Source organism: Myiozetetes cayanensis, unplaced genomic scaffold (assembly GCF_022539395.1).
Source record: "Myiozetetes cayanensis isolate MyiCay16 unplaced genomic scaffold, myiCay2020 scf2-11, whole genome shotgun sequence".
NCBI lineage: Eukaryota > Metazoa > Chordata > Aves > Passeriformes > Tyrannidae > Myiozetetes > Myiozetetes cayanensis.
In genome coordinates, this window is record NW_026087411.1 from 23,113,167 (window position 1) to 23,140,776 (window position 27,610).

Genomic DNA, 27,610 nt, shown 5'->3' on the forward strand with positions numbered 1-27,610 from the left:
TTAGGTTTACAGAAACCCCTCTGAAACAAAGCTGAACTTCTACAAATGACATCTTGGTACCCATCCTTTTTCAAAGACCTTTGTCTTCAGCCCTCATGTGTAACAAAGCTGCTCTGGCAGCTGAACTGACACCATCACTCTTGGCCATCTGCTGTATTTTCAGGGTGTTTTTGTTCCCTGGGGTAGCCTCAGAGTAACCCAACACCCCGAAGCCTCCCTGGTCACAGCCCACCCTCCATCCAAGATCTCAACCGCCCTGTACCACTTCAGCCAAGGCCGGGGCTGGCATCCTTTACTACCACTTGTGGTAACAGAACAGGCCACAGCTTTTGGCCGAAAGCTGGAGGTATCTCCAAGATACAGCAGGAAGACTGAGCAGAGCTACTCTGTCAGAGCCTGCAAGGAAAAGTGGTGAAAAGCGATGAGCATCCTACAACTAAAAATGGAAAACTTAAGTAAGAGGTCTATGTGCAAAACCACAACCTTGTCAGCTGAAGCGCCTACCCAACCCCACTCTTTCAAGAGACAGTAAAACATCTACGCAGCACATTCGTGATGCTGTGGACTAAGACCCCACAGTTGTCTGGGATGGTTCCTGCCTTATTTCTCTGAGCCTGTGAGCAGTGAGGGTTGCTTGGATGTGGGAGACTCCATTTCACAGCTCGTGAGAAACTGCTGAGCAGAGGCAGGTAAGGGTGTATATGTGTGTGCGAGAGAGATAGAGAAAAAACAAGATGCTAATGAAGCTGACCAGTAATAACTGTCTTCTCATCTCTCTCCACAGACGACTGAGGGAGGGGACAGCCGCTCCTCCCCAGTGCCTCCGCTGGCTGCTAAGCAACTGCAGCAACCGCACAGGGGCAGGCGGGCACCCAGCATTAACTTCTTTCCCTTTTTGAGGGAATTCAAAAGGATTCCTAGTACATTAGCTTTGAAACTGGTCACCGGTGCTAGGTTCCTAAGAGTAATTATGGGGCAGGGAGGAAAAAGGGAACACAGCAGGGGAGCAGGTTTCAAACACTGCTCACACACTGCTGCCTAGGCACCATGCACTGATAAGGGAGGGTATGCATGAAATAATTTCATGGATGACTCCCCATACTTTTTAAAATTTGAAAATACAGTGGGTTTTTTTTACCATACCTGAACTAAAGCATTTTTCCCTCTTGGCACATTTCTCATCCATGTGGCACTGTAACCAACATATCACATTGCCTTAGCAAATGTGGGTAAGATGGTAATGGTAGTGTTCCATCCATATCCTTCCAAACATGCTTCCATATCGTGCTGTCCAGTAACTTGCATAGCCATCCTCCCACCTGGTCCAGGGATCTGCTGCCAATCTGCCTGCAGAGCTCCCAGCCTTGTGCCCAGTCAGCTGCCCCCTCACCAAGACAGGTGAACCCAGCTGTGAACCACACAGAAAAAGAAGTTACTGAAATGGGCTTGGTGACAAATTAGCCCTTTCCTTGTGGAAAAGTGGTTTTCCACCTTGGATCTTTTTAGTGGCTTGATTCACCAGATAGCTGCACAAGTCAGCAGGTCAACACAGGCAACACCAACCCCTTCAGCCACTTACTGGTAGGCCACGAATCTGAAGTCCCCCAAGGTGTCTGCTTCTCCTGCGCCACCAAAATTCTCCCCCATGCTCATGTGGAAGATTGCAGGCAGGAATAGGTAAAGCAGCCTCTTCCACAAACCTGTGCCAAGAAGTAGCTAGGCTGAATGCTTAAACATTTTGCAGAGGATACACAGCTTACAGTTGGCGTTGCCAGTGACTATTCCAAACAGCTGGAGAAGTTTTGCTAGAGTCCTGTTAGGAAACATACTGTAGGAGTGACCTAGACAAAGTAAGCCTTCAAGTGAGTATTATCAAACTGCACAGACAAGCAAGGGAAGATGTTAGCCCCAAAGTCACATTCTGGGCCAAACAGGTATTCATTCCCCATTTCTTGCATCACCACTGTGAACTGCACACTGCACTTAGCACACTGCACCCTGCAAACTACTGGCACAACCAGAAAGTAGTTCTTATGAATTAAAAAAAAAAATTAAGTACTGTCTTACAAAATATGTTCTCTCCAGGAAAGTTAGAAGAAGTAAACTTAAGTAGCATGTAAGTCTTCCATTAAACTGATTTTATACAGTACAAAAATCAGAATGCTTCCATATACCTAATTATAAAATGAACTTAACGTATCAACTCACAAACAGCACAAAATTCTACATATCATTTACGAGTCAGAGTCAAAATGGATAACAGATACATCAGAAATAATGGCCAGTCTTCGCGAGCGAAGATCCAGAGAAGGTCTTTCCACCTTCCAGCCTACGCATTGGATTTTTTTAGGTGAGACACAGTGTGCGCGGAACTGAGCCCACCCTTTAATCCTAAGGTTCATCTGCCGGGGCCAAGCGAGCTTGGACGGTGGCAGCGAGGTCCTTAGGACGTAGGTGGGTTGCCTTTAAGGGCTAACGAGCCCCACCTGCCCGGGAGTGGCCCTGACCGGGAATCGAACCCAGGTCTCCGAGGTGATAGCGCGGCGCCTTAACCACTAGACCACCAGGGGCTCCGGTACATCAGAAATACAAAAGTACTTTATTACAGGGCAGCCTGGGAAAAGGGATAGATATCTTATCATTAAGTATATTTAGAAAATCAGTTCTGTGAGACAGGATCCACAGATACAGATGTCCTGTCATAAAGAATTCATTGTTTACAAACATACTACAGAACACTCCATTTGCAATGAAGTACCATAAATAATTCACATGTAATATGTGTCAGAAGTTAAGGCACTGGCATTTTCTCTGCCATTCTCACAGAGCTCCTCATACTCAAGTGAAACAGAGCTCTGCTGTAATATTGCAAATGCAACAAGAACACTGGATTTTCATTAAAACACAGAACTTCTTTTCCCACAAAAGGCTTTCCGACCAACACCATCCAGATGAAGATTTCTACACAAGCACTGCTACTGTGGGAACAAGAAGTGGGACTCCTTTTTTTTTTTTTAAGATGCTAAATTGCACATATGAGTTTTATTTTGACCCATGTAAATAATATGGAATTGCCAAGTTGGTTCCACTGCCCAGGTGCAGCAGTGTTGCACATCTCTACCTTGTGACCTCTATTCCAACCTGAAAAGCCAAATCCAGAGATAAGAAACTCAACTAGTGTGATTTCCATCTCTCTTTAGAATACAGAGTAACACATGACAAAAAGTGTGCCAGAAGTTTGACATGGTGATGGAAACGTGCCTCTATTTGAAACTGAATTAAGACAAACTTCATTTTATATGGGTTAAACAAACAGTTACCAGGAAAAAAAAAATAAGTCCAGTTATTACTGATATAGAATGAATCTAGAAAACTGAATTAACAGTGGAGGGTCCCTCGTGGGTTAGCTTTTCATTTTCCATGACCTGTGCAAATTCACCTATTTCCCAAAAGATCAAGCAAAAATTGAATAAAACACTTGATCATATGTTGATTTTCCTCTCTGTTTTCCTTGTACTGTTCCTTTTTTCAGCAAGATGTCTTCACAGATGCAAAGTTTGATTTATCTGACTCCTTTAATCTTCCTCAAAAAAAACCAGCACAAAAAAACCCACCTTCCAACTACTGAATAAAAAACCCAAAGCCACTCAGGACTCCCCCTGCTTTAGCTACAGAAGCCACTCTCCACATGGATGGGTAGGTAGGACCTAAATTCTATTTTCTCCCTTCTAAATCATGAAACAAAACCCATATTTGCTAATAATAATGGCCAGTCTTCGCAAGCGAAGATCCAGGGAAGGTCTTTACACCTTCCAGCCTGCGCACTGGATTTTTTAGGTGAGACACAGTGTGCGCGGAACTGAGCCCACCCTTTAATCCTAAGGTTCATCTGCCGGGGCCAAGCGAGCTTGGATGGTGGCAGCGAGGTCCTCAGGACATAGATGGGTTGCCTTTTTAAGGGCTAACGAGCTCCATCTGCCCGGGAGTGGCCCTGACCGGGAATCGAACCCGGGTCTCGGTGGTGACAGCGCCGCGCCCTTAACCACTAGACCACCAGGGGCTCCACATATTTGCTAAAGAGAGAAGAGAAACAACAGACCTCAACAGCAAAAACAAACCTCACCAGCCTTCTAGAGGAGGTACAACATTTCACAGGGTCAGGTGGTCTCTACCCACCTCCCACAGACCCGGAAAGCAAAACAGACCATTGAGATCACCTGTCTGACCTTCCACTCAAGGTCTGCCACAGACCCATGTACAGATACATTGCTTGCTATATACAAATATACAGCAGCAATAAAAACATGCAGTCCTAATTCATGAGCAAGAATCCATCACATCCAAAGGGAGTTGTTTTAGCAAGCAATTTATTCTGTTTAATAATTTGTGTGTTACAAGTAGCCCAGATTCATCTGGTTTCAACTTTCAGCTATTCACTCTCATTATATCTCCTCCTACTAAACTGAAGAGCTTTGTACTTTCTTTCCTCTACAGATATGTGCAAAATACAACTCAGCCTCTTCACCTGAAGTAAGCATGCAAAGCTTCTTATTAAAAAAAAAAAAAAAAATCTAACAGTAAAACAGGGTTTCCAACTGTAACCAATCTCTCATTTTTCTCCAGGCACATAAGAATTGGACTCTATTCCACTAATGATCCTGTGCCATCATACACTGGTAAAACACTATACACTTCTGGGGGACATGCTTGGCTTCTGCCTTCCAAGACCATATCCATTATTTTAGTAGTGCTGCAAGGCCTCTGTATTTTGTTAGCTTTTTACCATCACCCCAGCTCCCTTCCAATAAAAACTGTTCTCCAGAATGTAGAGAGCCCTTCCCTGCATAATGTATAGAGTTGGACTGGCCTGTGCTAACATTCATATTAATCAAGTGAGCCCACCCCAAAAGAAAATTAACCCCCTGTGTGACACAGGGCATATTTGCCATGCCCCGATTTTTGGTGGCACTTTCAAATTTAGAAAGCAATAGTTTTGTTCAGTATAATTACCAGTGATCTTTAGTTCTACCAACTAAAGGCTTTTAGTTTCCCTTTCCAAATAATCACATTGCCTCACTACCCATTTATGTTCACGGTGTTAATTCTCTATTTGCTGCATATATGTAGACAAAAGTAAACGTGACAGGAGACCCAGCATAAAAAACAGGAGACCCTCTCTACAGAAAAATGCTGAAGAGCACTTGGTGCATATTTTATGTCCTCACAAGCAACAGCCCACAACAGTTCAGCATACAGTTGTATACTGGTCCATTTTGAGCACTGGATACAATAATTTTAGATGGGCCCTTCACTTTCCCCCCACAGAAAAACTTCATGAGTTAAAACATATACTGGCTAAGTGAGTGTAGGATTACAGTTTGTTGTGTTGTTGCTTTTTCAGTGTTTGGGTTTTTTTTTTCTTTATGTAGTATCTAATAAAGCATCAGCAACATTAACATTAGCGTTATTAGTTTACTTAATATTATGATGTTCCATTAGACAAGGGATAATACAATTGTAGGCTGGAAATTAACTATGGAAATATGTTGATACGGTTATATGGAGTCATGAAACTTTTTCAAATGCAGAAGCACTGTGTCTACAATACAGCTTAAACAAGTTAACTGATTTCAACTGTATATGCATAATAAACTTTTGCTTTATGCTGTCATATCAGATACTCGTTCCTACAAAACAAAAATATTTGTTTTGTTTTTTAAATACAATAAGGCATGTAACAACCACTAAAAAGTTACGGTTGAAGTTGAGTCAGAACAACTTGTCAGAACATAGTGCTGCTTCTGCTTTCAGCTCAAAAAGGAGAATTCCTATCATTATTAAATAACAGTAATACTTATAGGCAAAAGTACCAATTTAGTTGTAGTACTTTTGCTTTTTTAGAGTAGGAAACTTTCTCTTTTAGACAAATGGCAGAAGAATTGCAATGGTGCGCTGGATAAGTAGCACACATGAAGACGTTACACATGACATCATGGTCTGTTTGAGAAGATTCCCTTTGAAAGAAAGCATCTAGATACCAGACCAAAGTGCTCAGTGCTTTTTGCCCATATGGATTTATTTACAGAACAGGAACACCGTAACGTAGACCTAAAGGTGTTCTTTTCCCAGGCTAAAGTTTAATAGAGTTTTAACTTTTTAACAAAGGTCAATGAAGTTTCAACGCATCTCCTCAGGTTAGAATTGCCTAAATAAAACCTGTGCAGCCATTTGTTGAACCCTAGCTCAACAGCAGAATTAATTACTATCCACAAAGCCTTCCCTAGGATACTTACTGGAGTAGCTAAGAACATATCTACCATACCTCATTTAAAAATTAAAAGTTTAATCGGTCAGACCTAAAAAAGGATGGCCAACTTGCCCATCGGAAAAACACCCTGATCATCTTGTAGCTGTTCCCAAATAATCACAATCATTTCTCTGAATAAATGAGTTTGGGGTTTTTTTTAGTGTTTTGGCCTCCATCACAAAGTTAAAGGGTAGCTATTTCCTCATTCCTGAGCATGCTAATATCCCAAGCAATGGAGAGGCAGGACTTTCACTTCTCACCTCTCAAAGTTCACACCTCACTGTTACCAATTAAAATAACTGAAATACAGCAAGAAGCTCCAGCCACCCAAGATGAGTGAATCTTCCTCATTCTCTGTGAGCTGGTTTCAAGTAAACCAAACAATTTTCATAAGGCCACATTAAGAGAATGTGGCAGAAGAGAACTGGAGCCTGGGAAGGACAGACAAAGACATTCCAAAGCTGAGGACAGTTTCGACAGGATGGCAAAGATCCCACATACACTATGAAGAGCACCTCCAGTGACACCCAGCAGCACAGATAAAGGCATCACTATCCTTTAGGAAGAAATTCCTTACTTTAGGAAGAAATTCTTTACTGTGAGAGTGTTGAGGCACTGGAATAGGATGCCCAGCAAAGCTGTGGATGCCCCAACCCTGGTAGTGTTCAAGGCCAGGTTGGATGGGGTTTTGATCAACATGGTTTAGTGGGAGATGTCCCTGGCCATGGCTGGAGGGTTGGAACAAGATGATCTTTAAGGTTCCTTCCAGCCCAAACCATTCTGTGATTTCATGAAAGGACAACCCTACTGTGGGCATGCAGGCTAAAATGCCACTAATTGTTATTCTGCAGGCACACTGCATGCTAGCCTTTTTTTCCCAGCTTTTTAAGTATTATCCAAACAGTAAAGTAGGCTGAAAGACTGTCCTCTGCAACTTCAGATTTTTAATACATGTTCCAGCCGGGCACTTATCTTTTGTGGTTGCATGTATTTCCTATTTAAGAAAAGGACTACAGCAGTTCCTGGTTTGTCACATCTCCAAATACAGAGTTTGCGCAGCAGCTTCCTCTGCTCTGCATTGCTCTGCATTGGTGAACTCTCTCTTCCCTCTCACCCTGCTCAGAAACACGCTCAGCCACCTACAAAGCCGATTTACAGACACACGGCAACAAAATGAAGGATTTTAAAACCACATCCATGATGACAACCCATGGGATTTTTTCCTCCAAACCTAGATTTCAATCCTCCCTTCTCCATCTGTACTTTCCAGCTCTTACAAAATAATGAACAAACGCTTCTCCAGCTTCACAAATCTGGCACATTTCATTTTTCTTGTCATTTAAGAGATACTATTAATACCAAATAGTTTGTGTATAAGAACACTGTGCACTTTTGTAAAGCTTTATTCGAAGTATCCTGTGATCTTCCACTGAAAGCATTAATTTGGTACCTTCAGAGTACTTCTGAGGCACGTATTATAAATTGTCTCACATAGACTGAAACTCTGAGGAACACTCAGGCTAAAATGACATGCTGTTGGGCTAACCACCAGAAATCCTCATGTCCTGCCCGATTTCCCAAATCTAAGCAATTAAATGATTAAGGAATAAGTTCATCACCTGCTAAGGAAACTACTTATACAAACCACATTCTCACCAACAGTAACCTGGTATGGCTGTGTTTCATATGTCCCATCTGAACATGAAAAGCTGATGTTAACCCCTTCCAAATGCAAAGAATACACTCAGGGCCTGTTCTTTAAAAGTAATGTCCCTGGATCAGCAAGAGACTGCTGGTAAATATCACATAAGTCTCAGTTTGTTTTAAACAGGAGAAAAAGAACACAGAAGACCAGTCCCTCCCGTTCAACTATTCTTCAGAGAGTATTATGCAATTACATAAAACTGTATTTCTTTAATAAGAAATAAACATACACATATATGGAAGAGGACAAGCAACTAAAAAAGGACTGAAACTAATATTACATCAACATCTCAAAAAATAAGGAAATAATTTAAAATGTAATCAGCAGTGAAAGCCAAAACCACGTATGATAAGAAGACAGCCTAAGCAAACGTGAACTTGTCTTGCATGACAGACAGCAAAGGATCTCCTCAATGTATGTGACTCACCAGAGTTTAAACAGCATTACTTGCTCTGATTCTTGCACCGGGATCCTTCAAGGTGACATCTGGTCACACAGCCGTCTTTCTTGCTCTAATAAAAGTACTTTAATATTGTAAGAGAATACTTTGTCTAAACCACCGTCAGCTATGGTTTTACTGAATGGTGGCCATTCCTACTTTCATTCAAAACTCATGCAATAACACATCCCACCAGAAACCAGTGTCAGAACTTCAGATCATCCTACAGATGACCCTTAAGTACCCGCTAAAGTCTAAATTAAACAGTAGTTTGCACGTCCTTTTGTATCTCAAGTAGTCAGAGCCACAAATCATCTCAAGACTTTATTCTTCATCAGGGTACTCAGAACATGTCATGACATTCCTTTCTTTCCCTCAAACCACGTCTAGAAACTAAAGAAGCAAGAACACACCCTCATCTGGCTCTGACTCTCAAATAAGAACTGAGGAACAACAGCTGGTCTCCGAGTTGGTGACACATGAAGCACACATTTAGCAATTGTGGGAGAGATAATGCAGGCACCCCTCGAGGGCTCTACAGCAACCTCTCTTGGTAGAAATGCTAAGTTTTTAAGGCAGCATGGTCCATCCAAGAGATCATAAAAGGAAAAAGTTACACAGTAAGCTGCAGAGGTACACCCCAAGCACATTTTCCATTTTTTTCAATCAGTAAAAGCTTGCTGGATATCCTCCTAGCATGGTGTCAAAAAAGTGCTACTTCTACTGAGTTTTGTTATTGGGATTGATGGTGTAACTAGTTCAGCTTAAGAGAACATTTCTAGTGAAGACTTCATCATCTCTGCCAGGGGAATTTTAGGCTGGATATTAGGAAGAAATTTTTTACGGAGAGACATTGGAATGGGCCACCCAGGGAGGTGGTGGATTCACCATCCCTGAAAGTTTTTAAGATGAGACTGGATGTGGCACTTAGTGCCATGGTCTAGTAACTACGGTGGTGTTGGATCAAGGGTTGGACTTGATGATCTCAGAGGTCTTTTCCAACTCGGTTGATTCTACGATTCTATAATTCTGTCCCCTCTCTTCAGGCTACAAAAGGAGATGGTGCTTTAAGCTGCAAGTCAGAAGAAACTAGAGAGAAAAAGGACAAGATATAATTTGTTCTTTCAAGTTGTCTACTCAAGAAATCCAAAGGAAGTTTAAGTGCACAGTCAGGTCTAATCATCTGCCTGTCTGTTTTTAATAGCACAGACGAGGATAAGGGCCAGAGAGTGTACACTTTTCCCTTGTAAAAGCAAAAGCATGGCATTGTTAAAATAATACTTAAGTTTTCAAACTAGCAATGCACAGGATCAAAGTGACATCACTAGGATTTATTAAAGGTAAAATTCATCTGAACCTGTAACAGACAGACCAAACAGAGTATTCCCTGACCAGCAGAAGATGGCTTTGGTGGGAGGGTACCATTGCCCAAATCCCCACAAGCCTTCCCACACTGCCCTAGGGAAATTACTCTAGTCACTTCAGAGTGACATGCCTAAAATGAGGCTGTGTATGACATCCCTATGGAAGTAAAAAGTCTTGATCTTTTTAATCTCCAAGAGGTGTGTTCAAACGCTACACTTACAGGCAACTGTTAAAATAAATCATGAAAGCAGTATACTGTTAAGGCTCACCATGTGAAAGCAAAAGGCCAATACAGTACAAAAGCAACGAGCTTTCCTCCTGATAAAACGGAGGAGGAAAAACAGACCCAACCCTGTTGGCACACTTTGCAGACAAATTCCTTTTGACGATTTATGAACTTTTTTCTTCCTCTTGTTTAACAAAATTACTTCAACAGTATAAAAGTTGGCAACATAGCTATCTCAGAAGAAAGTTGCTGTATTCCTTATTGGTAAGCAGTGCGCACACACACACAAAACCCCACACCCACAGGAAACTGAGAGCTATTCATTTAGTTTTAGCCAAGTCTTTGTGAGACTGCACCTTTTGACTATCAGTTTATGGTAAACGTGCAACTGTCTAGAACTTAATCTCATAAAAGTTAGACCAAAAAAACCTACCAACATTAAATTTGACCTTCAAAAAAGAACACAAGTAGTATGAATGCAATTGTCTGGAAAAATGCTACTAAGCATATAAAAAACAACTACTCCCCACATACATGCAATATTTAAAAGAAAGAATTCAAAGCCGTAATTATGTTCACACAAACCTAAACTGCAGAGTACAAGAAGTTCAATGATACAAAATTCTGTAAATGTTATTTGTAATGACACCATGTACCCCACTTCTCATATTTTTTCACTGGTGTTTTGGGGACCTGATGGGATGTTGCCTATTGCCATTACCAGAAAGAAAATATGGAATCAATTCTCATCATCTACATAGAACATGAAACCTGGAGCAATGTATGCAGAAAAACAATTAGGTAACTTTCTGGTAAAATATGTATTTTGCTAGGTATAGTTTCTCTGAACAGCAGCTGATTTTAGTACAGTAGTAATATAAAGTTACAAACTACTGGGAATTAAAAAGAAGAACCCTGAGAGATACCCATGGGGACCTGCATTTGGGAAGGCAACAATCCTGTAAAAAAGACTGGGGGTCACAGCAGGCACCATCTAGACACTACATTTCCTGCACAAATCTGCAGCTAAAGAAGGAAACGTAACCTCTGGACGGATAAGAACGTTATTTCGTATAAGGTACGGCAGGGAGGGAGAGTATTATCTAAAAAACAGTAACAACAAGGGCAACATGCATTTCTGGTCTATTCCCTTCAGAAAAGATTTAGAGAATACATCTTATATTGAGAGTTTAAATGGTCTGCATATTTGGCTTATCAAAGAGGATAAGAGTTATCAGTGACTTACCAACAAAATGGTTGAATGTCTCTACCAAAATTTACTCAGAAGATAAAGAATACATTAGCCAAAACTAGTACCTCAAAAGCTGCTTCTGGTCAGATGAAAAAGTTTTAGGGAGTTCAGAATTAATCTCCTCTGCCTGACCATACATAATTACAGTTGATTGATGTATGGTATGCTCAGAAACTCAACAACAGCAAGCTTGTTAAATATGATTTCCCCAAGATCCACTTTAGTCTTATCCAGCTGACTAAAATCTCGTGCAGTTCCTGTGGCATTTACATCTTCCCCACTTTGGATGCAGAAATACAGACCTCTGCATTTGGATAACTCCAAGCAGTATGGGTCTTAGAGCACTACTCTTCAGAAGCACAGGCTGCTCCCTATGCAGTATCAGAATATTAAAATCAAAGTTCGTTTGTCTTCAAAGTGCTTCATGGCCTCAGTTCTGGGTATTCAAGGGTTTTCCCAGAACTCCAGGACAGACTGCAATCTACCATTCTGCTACTCTACCTAATGTTATTTGGTGCTGGAGTTCCAAAATTTGATGTGGATAAACAACGAACATGAAGTGATTTCCAAGTATGGAAATGGCAGATTTAAGCACCAAAGTTTACGATATCCATATCTTCTTCTCTCCACTTTTCAACTCACAGTAACTTGTATTCAACAAATACACGATGCACTGTACTGCATCCACGCACTATATTATATCCCTCCATGGATAAACAAAAAGGGGACACGTCTCCTTCCATCATTTATAGTCAGGAGCGGACACCTCTGTGAAGTTACAACAGAAGTTATGGACTCGCTATAGAAATTACTGAGTGAAAGTTCACGACCTGCTCAAGACAGACACAATGAATAGACACCAGAGGCTCGTTCTGGGGACAGAAGCCTATGAATGTATTTCAAAGAATGTTACTTTCTAAAACTTGAGGTTTATGAAGTCCACAAGTCACGAGCAGCCCTGGCTACTGGCTGAGCATCAAGAGGGCCACCAGGGAGTAAACGAGAGTCACCTTTGGCTTTGCTCCTTGGGCTGCAGAGAGGGACCCAGTAGGAGCACCAACAGCTGCCTGCTCCTTACAGCCCCATCACCCAAATGGGTAGACTAGGGAGAGCTCTCTGCTCCTTAAACACATCGTCTCTCTCTTTCACCTGGAGCAGAAATTACCACCTGCAGCTGGAGATCACTCATAAACCGAGAGAGCACATTTTCTGTGGGACATTAACAACAAACAAGGTTTTGTTGTTCTCAGAGCTCTGTCCGGGTACCTTAACTAATATTTTCCTTTAATTTAAATATCTAGGGGGGTTTAAGTTAAATTTAATCTCATACGTGAATTTTGTAATTTTTCACTCATGGGGCTCCCAATATTATTTTTAGACTTTTTAATTTTATTTTTTAAAAAACAGCAAGTGACACATTTCAAGTTGACAGCCAAGTCTGAGCCTGGAAACTGCACAACCTCCACACAGAATGGGTTCCTGAGAAAAAAGCAGAACATTTCTATATCTCGTTATATCATTAGCAAACCCTTAGCCTTACTGCTAGAATTTCAACATCAGTCTCAACTTAAATTTTTCTTTTAACTCTATCCAGCACACTGTCTTTAACTGAGGAAAGGTTTAATATGAAGGGTAGACAGTCAAGAGGGAGATGCAGAGAGGAAGGAAAAGGGAAGGAGAGGAGCCAAGATTCAAAAGATTGGTAGTGGTGGTTGGCACTTTGGTACCGAAAGTCAATGTGATCTGTTTCATAAATTACCATGGGAAAAAAAAAAAACACAAACCAAACCAAACTAAACAAAAGAAAAAAGTCCCTACAATCTGTTGTGTTCTTGGAGCCAGAGTTTCTTAATGAAAGCAGAGAAGGTTCTCCATAACAATGGTAACAATACATGGCAGGACCTTGACATCTGAAGCACAATAATTAATCATCTCAACAGTAAGTATCATCCCCTTTTTACTGAAAGGGGAGCTGACTCAAAGACAACCAAGGGAGTTGCCCAAAACCACAACACCAGTCATTAACAGAGCTGCAGTTGGAAGTTTCTTGGCTGCCAGCGCTATTTTCAAGCACTGAAATTGGCAGCCGGTCCACAGCCGCAGAGCTGGTACCGTGTGCTCACCAGGGAGAGGGTCACCTGCTCCCCACACCATGTCTAGGAGCTCCAGTCACACCACTAACATCAGAGAAGGACGAGGGGATCGTGGTGGTGGGCTCAGTGATGAGCAGCAGCAGTGATGCTCACATCACCCCACAGACCTGCTCTGGTGGGCACTCACTCCACAGGGGCAGCTGCAAACCCCCAGGGTCAGCCCTGACAATCCCCTTGTGCCTGTGTACCTGAAGCTGAAGCCCAGAACACTTGGGTGCAGTGCAAGACAGGCAACAGGCAACCCAGAGACTGCAAACCTAAACTACACTTATCTTTGTCCTTTATGTACTCAAGGGAAACTTCAGATCAGTTCACTTCTCCAGAAGAAGCTGAAATGGCTCTTTCAGTCTCAACCCTATAGATAATGTGCATTTTACAGTACTGATTTCAGTTTCTCCTAGCCAGTTCACAACAAGGATATTCTAAAGCCAAAGGTAGCCTTCCTTCTAAGGGTAGTCTGAAAAGTATTAAATAGGTTAATTTTCCATCTCAATTTTTACAGAAGCAGAACAATTCTTACAACAAGTAGATTGGGAAACCCAGCATGACAGAGATGGGGAGAGGGAAGTGAGTATTCCACTTCTACACTAAAAGCAGAACCACAGAAATTTGCTTTTTGTAACTTAATTAGTCTTAATTTATACACAAACTTACATCTAGGACTCTGTTACATTAGCTGAATATATTCCCCTGCTTTCTATATTCTGCCTGATACCTGCCTATACCAAGTTCTCCAGACATTCCTTCCAACTCACTTGATCCTTTGAAGCTGACAGTTATCTACACATTCAGGCACTGAAGTAATTTATTCTTTTAGAAGTGTTAAGTATTTACAACTTGTAACATCAGATTGTGCAAATATTCAAATTTTCTGGAAGTAAAAAAAAGGAAAAAGCATTTACCTTGATGTCTACATTTATGTATATAGCCTACCCCCACACACTGTTAGAGGCTTTTCCTTATGCATGAGATATTTCCCATTTTTCTTCCTGTGCTTTCCAGGTACTTTCCACATATTGCAACATAACAGCTAAATAACACAAGAAAAGGAACTCAAATTACCTCTTACTGTTTTACTCAAATTGTCTTTCTCATTTTGAAAGTTTTCCTAAGATGGCTTCTGTGGAGACAAAAATACTCATAGGCAATGTCAAAGGAAGTTATTAAAACTCATCTAGCAGTGATGCAAGAGTTTTGCTCTGATGCACGCTAACACAAGAAGAAACCACAACGTGCCAGTTTAGACAGAAATAATTACTGGACTTTGCCTCTATTTGGTATCATCAAAATTGAGTGTTACAGTAAACAAGAACACAAACACACCCAAACTGAAAAAAAAAACACCAACCCCTCTAAAAAAACAACTAAAACCCCCCACATAAACACTTCAACAAGTTACTGTGGTTCTGCATGTGTAAAAAAAGGGTTTTCACTGCCAAGACTCGTTAAAAAAGAACAACCAGAAAATGTCTGCAAAACAGATTGGTATTATAAAGTGCATTAACAGCTATTAATAACAGAACATAAATCAACCTCTTGCTTTTCAGATAATCAATATTAATTGGCATCTAATTTGGAACTGTTAAGGCACAAGACCTTGGAGCTGCAATTTGTCAGGTCTAAGCTAACGGTGGGTGAAAATAGGCCTGATAACAGTTACTTCCTTGTCATTTCCTTTCAAAAATGACACAATGCTGTTTCAGCGATCAAAGTAATTTTTACCTCATAAACATACCTCTGAAAATGGATCAGGCCTTACAAAACAATTTTATATTTATGATCCAAGCTATCGGGCAGACCTCACGTGAAACCTGACTTGCAGTTCACAAGGTCTCTAAGTTCCTTGGAAGGAAGTAAGATAAAGGCATAGGGAAACATGGGGGAAGGAAAAGAAAATATTGGGTGAGAGGTCTGGCACCTATCAACATCGCTGCAAGCTTGCCAAGTCTCATAATTTCATCACTAGGCTTCAGGCATATTAAAAGAGCTATTATTCATTATTTTTATTCTACCTCATCATGTAATGAATAGGAAGGATGCCAAAAGCCAGCCATTACAAGGAAGTCATCATGGCTAGGATTAAACCAAGATAATTCTTTTTAGAGACTGGACCACCTATCACTGCTTTAAATGGGACCAAAACATAGCAATCCCTTTAATTGGAATGGCAGCAAGAAACACAGGAATGCTTTGGAAGGACTCCTCCACAAGAAAAAACAGCAGGGAATGGGTCAGGAAATACCCATGAAAAATGTAAGCAATCAAGGAAAAACACAGACAAGAGATACTGACAGGATTCAAGGGCACATTTGGGACAGGATCCAGATGCCTGCTGGGAAGGATGAAAACCTAAACGTAAATGGGGTGAGAGAACGCAGAAAGGAAGTAGAAGGTTAAAAAAAAAATGAATAAATAAGTAACACTGATGCCATCCATAGTAGTTAGGGATAGCTGAAAGAAGGAGGGACACCTGACAACTGTGGCCCTGAGAAGGAACATGACCAGGACAGCCACTTCTTGTAACACAGGAGGACAAGCATGAGACAACTGCATTTCCCCAGCCCAGACTGCTGGGGAAAGGATAAACAAAGCCCTCTCAGAGAAAGGAGAACAAGACACACATTCCCAGCTCAGGATTATATTTTATCCTGAGAAAGCATTACACAAAATGTAGACAGAATATTTTCTTCTAGAGGTGAAAGATGAGAGCCAGTTGGAAGTGCTACTTCTTCCTCACAGTATCTCATTTTAAAACCAGTTCTGCGATTGCTGGCATCTGGCTTACAATTTGCACGTGCCTGGGGCAGGCAATAAAGCAGTGGTGAGAGGCCTCACTGTCTCAAGGTGCAGAACTTGCTAGAAACAGAGCCTCCTCAGCGCTTGTTTTACAAGAAATGGAAGAGTGAGCTTGCCCTGGGAAAGACAGTATAACAGTGTAACGCAGATTCATCAGTATCCATTCCACAGAGGAGAACGGTACTGAACAACATACACTATATAATACACGCAAAATACACGAGGATAACGTCTTCAGAAAATAGTAGCAGCTGAATGAGCATGAGTAAATTGTTATCCCACGCACACACCAAAGTCCCTGCCGTCGCACTGACACCGGACAAACACACTCCTCGGTCAACTGTACCTGAACAAATCAGCCTGAACATAAGCACATCTACCTATCCCATTCTGGCCATGCTGCTTTTTGACAAGAGCACCCCAGTGGCAAAGGCACAGTGGGTATCCCTCAGCCTCCAGCCGCATCAGTGCCGGTGGCAGGCGTGCAATGGGACGGCAGCTGAACAGCCTGCATGAGTGCGGAGGGGTGCCAGTGCAGGTCGGGCTGAAAATACTCTAAGTCCTGAAAGCAACTGTAATTACCCATTCCTGGAGCACAGGAGGACCGGTTGGAACACGTGCAAGTGAAGCAGCTCGTTTACATAACAAATGAGGTATGCATTGAAGGTGCTTTGTGTAACAGACTGCAAGGCCTCTCACCTGGAGAGCTGAATTTTACCAACTATACACATACAAGACCACCTTAGTGGAGAGAGTAAGCCTTTATATAAAATACTCATAACAAGACCTGACAGTGGCATGAAGGAGGGGTAGTTTAAATGGACAAAACGCATAACACTTGCAAAAAAACCTAAGAAGCAAGCAAGCCTTTGATTCTTGCATACTGCACACAATGCCAAGAGTCATTCAAAGTTCTGAGTTCTTGCTTGGGCAGCCACCTTCCAAAAGCTAACTCTACTTAGCAAACAAAACTTTAATGGGAAAAAAACCAAACAAAACCAAAACCCATAAAACAAAAATCCTCGAGCATCTACAACAGCTAAATCTCTGAATCCAAGGAAGAAGTCTTTTAGTCCTGGTCCTCATACAATTGACACATTTAGTTGTTTCCACTACATTTTCAAACCAAGACCCAAAAAGAAGAACAGGGATTTTTGAGGCCTGCAAATGGCACAGAGCTCAGGAAGAAAGGGGATACAGAAATGAAACACACAAGTGACAGAGCTGGATAGTTACAGTGTGGATTGTACACTGAAAGACAGTGACAATCCCTATGTACTTCTGTGTTTGGCTGTTTGTTGCTTGAATATGGTTATCCCAACATCTAAGAGTTTTGAAGACATCTACTCTCTACTAGTGGAAGTCTCTGAAGCAGAAACTGAAAGGAAAGAAAGTATCTATATAAACCCTGCCTTTTAAAAATGCTATTAATAAGAAACAAAGAAACAAATAAATTTAAAAAGAATCACCAAACTTGCAGCTTCCTTCACCACACTAGTGACCACAAATACTAATTTCAAACTCAAATCTAGAGGTTTTCTACTCATATAGACTCTGTCCTAATAAAAACATTCCAAATTTGAAAATACTACAACACGAAAAACAAGTTTTAAAGTGTTGAAGTTAAAACAGCTTGAAGATCTTTTTACCTTTCAAATATCTGGGATAAGGGGGTGGGGGGAGGAAATATCTCAAAATTGAACAAAAACTTCTCTACTTCATCTGTTACTTTAAAAAAGAGCTCTAAACCAGCAGCATAAGTACAACCTTTCTTGCTAACCCCTGCACTGAAAGGCATATGTTTTTGTTTTCTAGACTTTGTACATCAGTTCACCAGGAGAAAAGACTGGGTCAGAAGCTGTATAGAAGAGAGGTGGTCTCTGCTTGGAGGGTCAGAGACAGATGTAACTGAAAAATAAATATCTCAATTATTTGCAGGGTTCTGTAAGGGAAAGAAATGGTTGTCTTCAACCCAAAATCAAACCAGTGAGACGATTTTGTATAGGAACATGTTTATCTTACCCTCTCTCTTACCTTATCAGACACATCTCCTTGTCCTATTCAAAGTACAGTGAGTCATAAAATTCCATCTGCAACAGAAGAAAAAGCCCATTAATACCTCCTGATAACCTTATAACAAAAGTCTAACAAGCAGTTCAAGAAAAAAACCCCAAACTTCTCCCACCATTCCAGTATGATCTACACTCCAGGCAAGTTGCCCTCCCGTCTGCAGCAATGTGGGAAACCTGGATATAAAGGTATTAAAGATGTTGTGACATGTTCTGTAAGAAACACGCTTTTCCTCCTTTGGCAAGGATAACAGAGGTGGTCAAAGTGTACAGGTTGCCCTGCCGAGTTGTAAGTAAGTCTGCAGCATCCTCTCATGAAATTAAATGAGCATCAAATTACATAATGTGAATGGTTGTAAAATGAGACCAATGGTAATGGCTAGAAATAATCCCAGCACTATTATACATCATGGAGACAAATTTCCATTGGAGTATCAAACCTGGGTAAGCAGCACCTTTTATCTCCAGGCCAAGAAACTGTCAGCAAACAGCCTTTCTTAAACACAGTAAAGTATGCAAGAAATGGATGGAACAAAGCTCTCATGCTCAAGTTTAAATGACACCCACCTCGAACAAGTACATTTAATTTCTTAACACCTTTACAAACCAACCTTTCAAAGCAATCAAGGTGCTTTTATATTATAGGGAAACATGACGCAGTCTGGCATACTTGGGATCAGAGGAAAGAGTACCGCACACATAACCAGCAAATTTGCAATCTTAGAACTGTCAATAAAATTTACAGTCATGACAGACTTGGGCTTGAACAAACACTTTTCTCTATAGTACCATTAAGAAAAGATGACACGACCCGCAATCCAGCCAGTCGTGAGTCACTAGGGAAGAAGAGAGACCTCCCATCTGGCAATCCTGAAAAGCGCTAAGAGTCTGCCAAGAGCGAGAAATGCGAATCAAGGACGTAATAACCAACCAACCCCTACACACACCCTTTTAGCCTCTTCAGTGTCCTGCCCATAAGGCCTGTTAGTCCACTGCCAGGCTGGAAAAGGTCAGAAATGTGAAACAGTAAAATGGTACACCATACCAGAGAACACAATTAAAAAACCCAAACAATCAATGCTGCATTCTTCAATCTAGGTTATCTGGGGGAGATATGGCAGGAATGAAAGGATTTGAAGCAAACAGTTTTCATGTCTGCTTACTTTTCCTGTAGTGATGCTACTGAAGAGTATCCCTGGGCCTAAAGTACAAAACCTGATGCATACTCACTTGGTTTTCCTTGAACATGGAACAGCTGCAATGGCAACAGACCCCAGCAGGAACCCACAGGTGCTCACTGCCACAGAAAGGTGACAGCCTTCACCACGCTGTGCTGCCATCTCCCCACCAGCAAAACAGGGATGGCACCCCATGGGTCCCCAGCCAGGGTCCAAACGGCCTACTCTGGGATGCTTCCTTTTCCCCCTTTCTTCAAGAGTACACTAGTATACCCTTCAAGTGCTAAAAAAATAAATCTTTCATCCTGTAAATACTATTTTCTCAGATTCTACTGACGATCAGTAATTTTTGGCATTACCAGAATAATATGACAACATAGTTCCACCACCGTGGGGTTTGGGTTTTTTTGTTTGTTTTTAATTTGTTTTTTGTTTTTTTCTTATGAAGAAGAGATCAAAATTTTGTCTATGTTACAGAAAGATTTGAACAAAGGAGAGCCACTGACCAAGAGCCCCCTTCAGTATCCCTACTCTGCTATTCCCCTGCTAACCCAGTAAAATTCCTCAGAGCACAACCCCTTCCTGGCTATTTTCAGAGCAACTGTAGCAATCATACAAGAACAATGGGGAAGTTTGTTTTACTCAAAGAGTAAATGTTTTGCAGCTCCCAATGTAAATATTTTAATTAATGGATTTTTTTTTTAACTCTCTACTGCCTTACTTGTGTTCACATTCACACAGACTTATCGGGACAGAAACAGCACTCAACTTCTATAATACAAAGGAAAAGAGAAATATAACATAGAAAAATGACACATTTACTTCAGAAAAAGCACTTTCATAAGCAAATCAAAACTCACTAGGCATTTACTGGAGGAGATCTGGGATAAAAACAATTTAAAAAAAGCAAGTCTGCTCATTTCCTGTGTCCAGCTGAGGGCCTGTGTTAGTTCCCATCGAGATAGTGGGCCTATTTTAATAGCCAGTCTGTAGAAAAACATATCCTAATCTATTTCCAAAACAACATTACGCTCAATGACCAGGCCACAAGAAAAAAGCCTTGACTTATCTTTTTGTGTCAGACATCAGTATGGTGGCTCTTAACTACCCATCACCCTGCATCCACTTCACAGAAATGCTCAGATCTCCTCTTAATAATCCATAAACCAAGTGCTGTGGACTCTGCTGGCAGGATTGGACTCAGATGCACTCTCTCAAGGCCGTTTCATACTGGCTAGTTTCGTACAAGACTGGTTTCGTACTACAGAACGTAGCTGGACTGAGATGCCAAGCCATCCTGCACGTGCTCTTCTGCTGGTTTCTGGATCCAGCAGGACCCCCAGGTACAGGCAGCCATTTCTCTCTGCACAGTACTTCTCCCCACAGAAACCATCTTCCTCCTCTGCCCCCAGATACGAGGATAAAATCTGGATGTGATACCAGCAGATGGCTGGCATTCAGGATTTTTTTTTAATTTTCTTTTTCAAATGAAGTAGGACACAGATGGTGACGTTCCTGCTTTCCCAAAGCCTGGAACGTGAACGTGGACCTGTCTGAGCTGGGAGGCCCAACCCCATAGTATGTTTCTGAAGAGCTGTGGAAATTACTGCACAGACCAGTTCAGCCTGAACCAGTCCCACACGTGGCAGTGTTTCCCTTCCCCTGCTTTTATCTGAATGGAAGGTTTTGTTCCTCTTGTACTGACCTCACCACACTTGATGCCTGTTAGCAACATCCTTCTAAAAGTTCAAACAAACTCTATAGAAATTCCCTGACAATGTATGGAATACATATGCTATCCCAGGTAAAATCCTCACTGTATTTTTCAAAATACATTGCATTTGTACTCTTCCACCACCTCATGCAGGATGCTGATTGCACTCTTGTAAGACTTCTCAGATTCTGTGATTCTTGCAAACCATCACCCGCACCAGCAGCTCCATCATCTCCAGGCCAGCATGGCGGTGGCACTTGGCTCATCACATCCCACTAGGCAGTGGGAAAGCACGGGAAGAGGCCTATAGCCCTCTGTCCTGCAGGGACTACTAACTGAAGGAGGAGCAAGACCTCCTGATTGCATTTCAATGAGAACAAACCTTCCACAGTCCTAAATTACTAAATGCTAACTATCAACCATTCCCTAGTTAGGATGGGCAACAGTGGGGAAAGAATGCCTGGCTCTTACTTGAGAGAGACCCTTTAATGTAGTATCAGCAGGAGACACAGGACAACAAGGCAATTGCTGTTTCTGCCCAGGCAGCCTGAGGCTGGTGCTCATGGAGCAGGAAATGAGCAGAGGGATCACCCCCCCACAGTGTGCACCCACTGTGATACCTGACTCCTATGGATGGTAAACGGATACCAGAGGATGATGCCAGCTGAGAACTCCCCTTGCGGCAGGATGGTTCAAAAGTATTTGTTTGCAAATCTTTCCTGTCCCTGCCAATGCCACAAAGCGAAAGTAAATCTCCTGATCTTGCGTTTGAGTGTTATCACCACTGCTATGGTTGTACATGCATGGACAGCATCAACTTTAGCCAGAAAACACTTCCACCAGAAAATACTTTTCTTTAAAAAAAAAACCAAAACAAACAAACACCACCAGAAAAAAGCCCACAAAACCCCCCAACATTTGTTCCCCTCAAATATTCCTCATCAAATTTCCTGGCTATACATGCAACATTAAAACACAGAGTGAAAATCAAACAAGTAAATATCTCTGCTTGGAACAGAACTCTTGCAAAACACAGTTTTCATAGAAGACCCAAGTGAGGAGGCAGACTTTGCATTAAGCCCTCAAGGTACATGGACTCCAGAAAATGAGATCTCTCAGCAACCAAGTGACCTAAGGCTTATGCTAGTCCTTCCATCTTCTCTCTGACCCCTTCCAGAGAGCTACTGCACTTGACTTTTTCATATGCCTATTTAATCAGCAATGTGAAACTTGCACAACTGTATCAGTGTCTCTGCGGTCTTCTCATCAGGGCAATGAGTAGAAACGCTCCCCGAAGGAAAGGTACATTCGTAAGTCTCCCATGCCCACGGGATGGAAAAGAGAGCGAGAACAGATGAATGTTAATCTCTCCTCCTTGCCGCCAGTAGCAGTCTGTACTCTCCCACGCAGCAAAGAGGGAGGCTGTACAATTTGTTGAGGCCAAACTGTCTGGAAAAATGCAGAGAGATAAAACTGATGGTAAATTCTCTTCTCTATCAATTCTCTTACTGTAAGGAAAGTGAAAGTCAGTCATTGAGCTGCTGATGGAAGATGAGACCACAGGGTCTTCAAGGGTCTGCTTTTATGAAAACCGCAGAGCTGGGCTACGTAGGATTGTATCAGTTCAACATATTCACTACCTAAAATATTATGCTCACACACTGCTTGCACTCTATGACTTCTTATGGGGAATACTTTCATTGGCAGATTAAACTTTTAGGAACACAAAAAAAGGACCCATCACCACTCTATGTAGAAGTCCTCTCCATCCTACATGACTCCAAACACCTACTTCCTAACCATGAGTAGGTAGCCAATAAGCACAAGAAATACCGAGCCTGGAGCATTTGCCACCACACACACTTCTTTAACTGATCTGTGCCTCAAAGGTGTCTGTCAGCACACAGTACCGTACATGTGCCAAACGAGAGCACAGGGCAGAAGCTCCAAGCAGGAAACAGAAACTTGTCTTAGATTAGCACAGCTCACTCAAGTGTAGTGCTGTGCTCAGATTTGGTTCTGATTTGCAAACCTTACTGTCACTGGCTAAGAGGGTGCTTTAAGTTTTGTTAAAAAAAGCAAAATGAAAAGCCAGAAAGCTGAAACAATCACAAAAATGAAGTTACCCTGGCAGCAGTCAGAATCTTTAAAACCTATGAAAGATGCGCCTTTGTCAGACCCTGTTTTACAGCATTCTGCTTCTTACTTTCCCATCTCCCTATTTAGCTGAAGGCAGCCACTTGTATGGGCACCTCCCAAGTCCAGCACACTGTATGCTGAAAGACACAGCAGAGAGAGCCAAAACAGTCTCCCCGCTGCAGCACCCTGAGACATCATCAGTCACCTCTGATCTCGACTGAGAATCCCTCCCTACTACCCCCAAATTCCTACTACAAGAGGAGCACTTTGTTGCCTATTGAGATGTCTTACAAATAAGCCCAACCAAAGACCAACGTGGCTCCAGGAAAATTTTAAATGGCACCTTGGTGAGCTGATGGCATGTTTCCAGTTCTCACCATCAATTCCAGAATTAACAGTCCTGGAGTCACCATATTGCCTAATGATGGCAGATCCTACCCTCAAACACACATGCCAGCATTGCTACCATGGTTTTGATTACAATTAATATCTGTCCAGTAGGAATCACTCTAAAAAAATTCCCTTGCTTACCCTAACTGATGATAAATCACTGTAGCAGAGACATACTGCAACCAGTACCTTGATCAAGGGCAAGGTGAAAGTTCTTTGGGTAATCTAGAGAAGAAATCTGAGCCTTACAGGGAAAATGTAGTGAAGATCAAGGAGGGGGAAAAAAACAACCTATTTAATGTTAGCATTTATTAATGTTTGGCCTTTAATTGTGGATAAACAGACAAGAATCTCTCTGTCTGTGCACATATTTAAGACTGTTTACATATGAAGTCCAAAAGGATGTCCTCATTTTATAAATAATTTGATCTGATGACTACATCAGAAAAAAGTGCAACTTAAGGCTAAATACAGAGGCAAAACACTTGGCTACTAATGTCTAAACAGGGGGGGCAAAGACTAAACATCAGAGTCACTAAAACTCAGCAAATGGTTTATAACTGAAGCTAAGTGCATAACATAGTGCACATTCGACACACACCGAACTGGAACTCTAGTGAAGCTGTGCTTACCAGAAAGTCATTTAAGTATTCAATATGAGAGCCTTCTAAACGTAAACACTTCCTCTCCTACTTATACCTGATCACACAAGCCAGCCTGCAATGCCTTACTCCTCCAGTGTGGTAGGCACAACACATCAGAAAACACACTTGAGGAGCCATGGGATCAGGTAACACAGCATCAGGAGAAGTTGAGATTTCTCTCCCACAAGAATGAGGAGAAAAGGTCCCCAAAAGATTTACTGTCTGAGCTCAAAGTCTGTGTTTTTGTTTTCCTTTGTCACATGCTCCTTTATGTGTGCATAGATGGTTGTAGTTACGACTATATGTAATTTGCTTAAGATCAATCACTTCGCATGCCAGTGCAGCACAGGAAACACTGCACACAAGAAACTCTGTATTCCCCTACAAAGAAATACTATTTCCAGCTAAAATTTGCTCCTCGGCTTAGTCAAATGCATAAACTTAGTTTCCAGTTTTGTTTCCCAATGGAGAACCTGTAAACAGTAACATAATACCATAAGCAGTCTCAAAAGAGGGCCAAAGAACTATTTGCTACTCAAAATTTCCTACTTCCCAAACTGAGCAAATGACGAGATTTTTTTGTGATGTTCTCTAGTTACTGCTGCAAGCCATAATGGCAGATCATACCCAGCCTCTTGCTTGAAAGCATGCCCCTGTGCAATGCAGGCCTGCATGCAGAAGAAAGGAATAGAGACCTTAAAAAAAAGCAGCATAAATGTAATTTTGGTGCAGCAAAATCTTCTGTAACTACTGATACCTGTAAATGCGGTATCTAATATACACTATTAGTAAGCAATATCTGACAATAAAGTAATATTCTGTGCTTTTAAGAAGACCCACACTTCTGACTGAGAGAAGCAATGAGGACTGCAAGCATTTAACTTGAAATCAGTGACCACACGTGGTAAGAAAGGCTTGGCAGGATGTGAACCTTAATTATGACTTCATCCTGCACAGCTCCCTTGAAAAAGAATCAGCTGAGACGTCTTGCCCAAAGCAGCTCCTACAGAGCACAACCCAACCAAAGAGGAGACCAGGGTGCCAAGAATAACAATAAAGAAAAGTTTTCCTCACAAATAATGAGGTATCCCTTATAATTCAACCCTATAAAACCAGATTTGTCAAGTTCTAAATTAGGTTGCAGCAATATTTCATTGCACCATAAATCTTCCTTACACTCTAATAAAGATGCCTAATAATTTAATATGCCATAATTTTATTTTTTTAAATCTGGAAGTTGTCAAAAATTGCCTGAAACAGGCATCTCTTTTACAGTCCATTTTCCATATAGATGTAGATTCCAAAACGTAACTGGTTCGCATTTTTGCATGGAGAACCGTTTGCAAAGTGCATTTACATGTAGAGTACCAAAGGTTGTAATTATCCCTCTTGGGTTTCTTAGGTAGGTCAGTGCACATCCTACAAAGGCTTCTGTATTATCCCATGATATTCATTCAGCATCATTTTTTTTCTGAAAGCAGCAGAACCTCTTTAAAAGAATCACACCAATAAGTAAGAAGTTCAGAAGAAAAAAGTGGGTTTCCAGAGACAGAACTTTTAAAACTTTTTTTCATTACTTTTTATTAAAAGTTTCATAGCCTTTTTCTTGCTGAAACAAGACTACTTCACAAAAATCTGAATTCCAACTATCTCTTATGTTTCTATTTCAGTGGATAACATGCACCTCAATAAAAAGAAATAAAAGTGGAAGCTATGTTAAAGGGGGGGGCAGGAGATATTGCCAGTACTTGTTGTTAGAATTTCTAATTCCCATTCCCTCCCAACTAATCAGGTCTGTAATAAAATAAACACCATTTCAAAGCAGTTGCCATGTCTGTATATGCCACACAACCACATTAAGCACTACAAAAAAAATACATTTTTCCTCACGAAACAGATATGATCAAAACAGCTCTAGAACTTTACAACTGCTCAAAGTTTGAAAAAACAGTGATGTCATTATTTTCCTGCTGCTTCTGAGAGTTTACATCCCTGTTTCCTGCTGCCTTGCTTCACTTTTCTTAACCCAAGAAACACAAGACAGGCACCACAGCACTTCAGTGCTGGGATCACTGGAGGAAGTCATGACAAGTCCGTTTTACATCTCACCAAGTCTCCTTTAATGGCAATTCAATAAAACCTGCACTGCCAGGAGCTAAAATAAAAGGTGAACTGTCCTCTTATTTGCTATGTCTCTATGAGTATATGTGCTATCTTTTCTTTACCCTGTTCAGCCAAGGGTCACCAACAGCGTACGGAGAAGCCAATTCGTGGTCCTGATCCTGCAAAACGCCACGAGGAGAAGGCCCCAGAAAGCAACTAAGTGGAGTTTGCAGCAATTAAGACATGTTTGACTACTCTGCTTATCGCATGATTGCACTCCCTGGAGTGGAGTCTTGATACAGGCTTAAGTCAAGATAGTAAGTGTCACAACCATTTCACAGCTTGCTGTCAGATCACAGAGACGATTTTAAAGACAGAGAAGAAATAAAGAAAAAGTCGGGTTTTTTTAAAACTTCAAATATTTTACACTGGGGTAAGGCTTTAACAGAAATGTTATTTTAGGTAACTGACTCACTTTTCACTAAGATTAAATTTTATCAACCAAGTCCTAAAGAGCCAGGCAATTTAAAAGCAGTTCCCTGCAAAAAAGATAGAGTTCGTACCATCCAAGGAACTTCTGAACCCTGTTTTTAGGCTAACATATAACCAACCCTGCAACTTTTCTCTTGCTTCCCACACTGAAACGGCGAGAACTTTACTTTCCCCTTTACTTCATTTACCAAGTTTTCTGTCCTTCCCTCGGGGTGCTTAGGCTGGGGTGGCCACAGGAGAGCAAAAGCTGTCTGCGGGGCTTGGGTGGGCTTCTGACAGGCTGGGAGGGAGTTGTGTGTTGTATTTTGCTCTTTTAGAATCAAATGCCGGGACTAAGACTGGTAATAAGAAATTGCTTAGTTAACCACTTTTCCCAGCATTTCCAGGAAACAATCTGTCTGAAAAAGATATATTTTAAGTAAAAAGAAAACAAAAGAACCCAAATGAACCCATTTATCTAAGACTAATGCCCAGCCACTTTCCCCACAGTTTTTAAGAACTGGGTTGGCTTCTCTAGCCAAGGAAAAAGTGAGGCCAGACTTCAGGAGCTGTTGGGCTGATGCTGATCTGCAGAAACTCTACAACTCAGCTGCATATTTTTACAGCTCCATCAATAAATGCAAAATCTGGTAAAAATG

At 41.4% G+C, this 27,610-nt stretch overlaps 1 protein-coding gene across 7 annotated transcripts in view; it reads right to left on the reverse strand.

The window, feature by feature from the left end:
• Positions 1-27,610, reverse strand: part of TRERF1 (transcriptional regulating factor 1) — a 100,040-nt gene that overhangs the window by 53,401 nt on the left and 19,029 nt on the right. For all 7 annotated transcript variants that reach the window (XM_050315690.1, XM_050315688.1, XM_050315689.1 and 4 more), the window contains exon 2: positions 18,278-18,333. The gene's annotated coding sequence lies outside the window, so the exon portion shown is untranslated. The remainder of the gene's footprint in view (positions 1-18,277; positions 18,334-27,610) is intronic.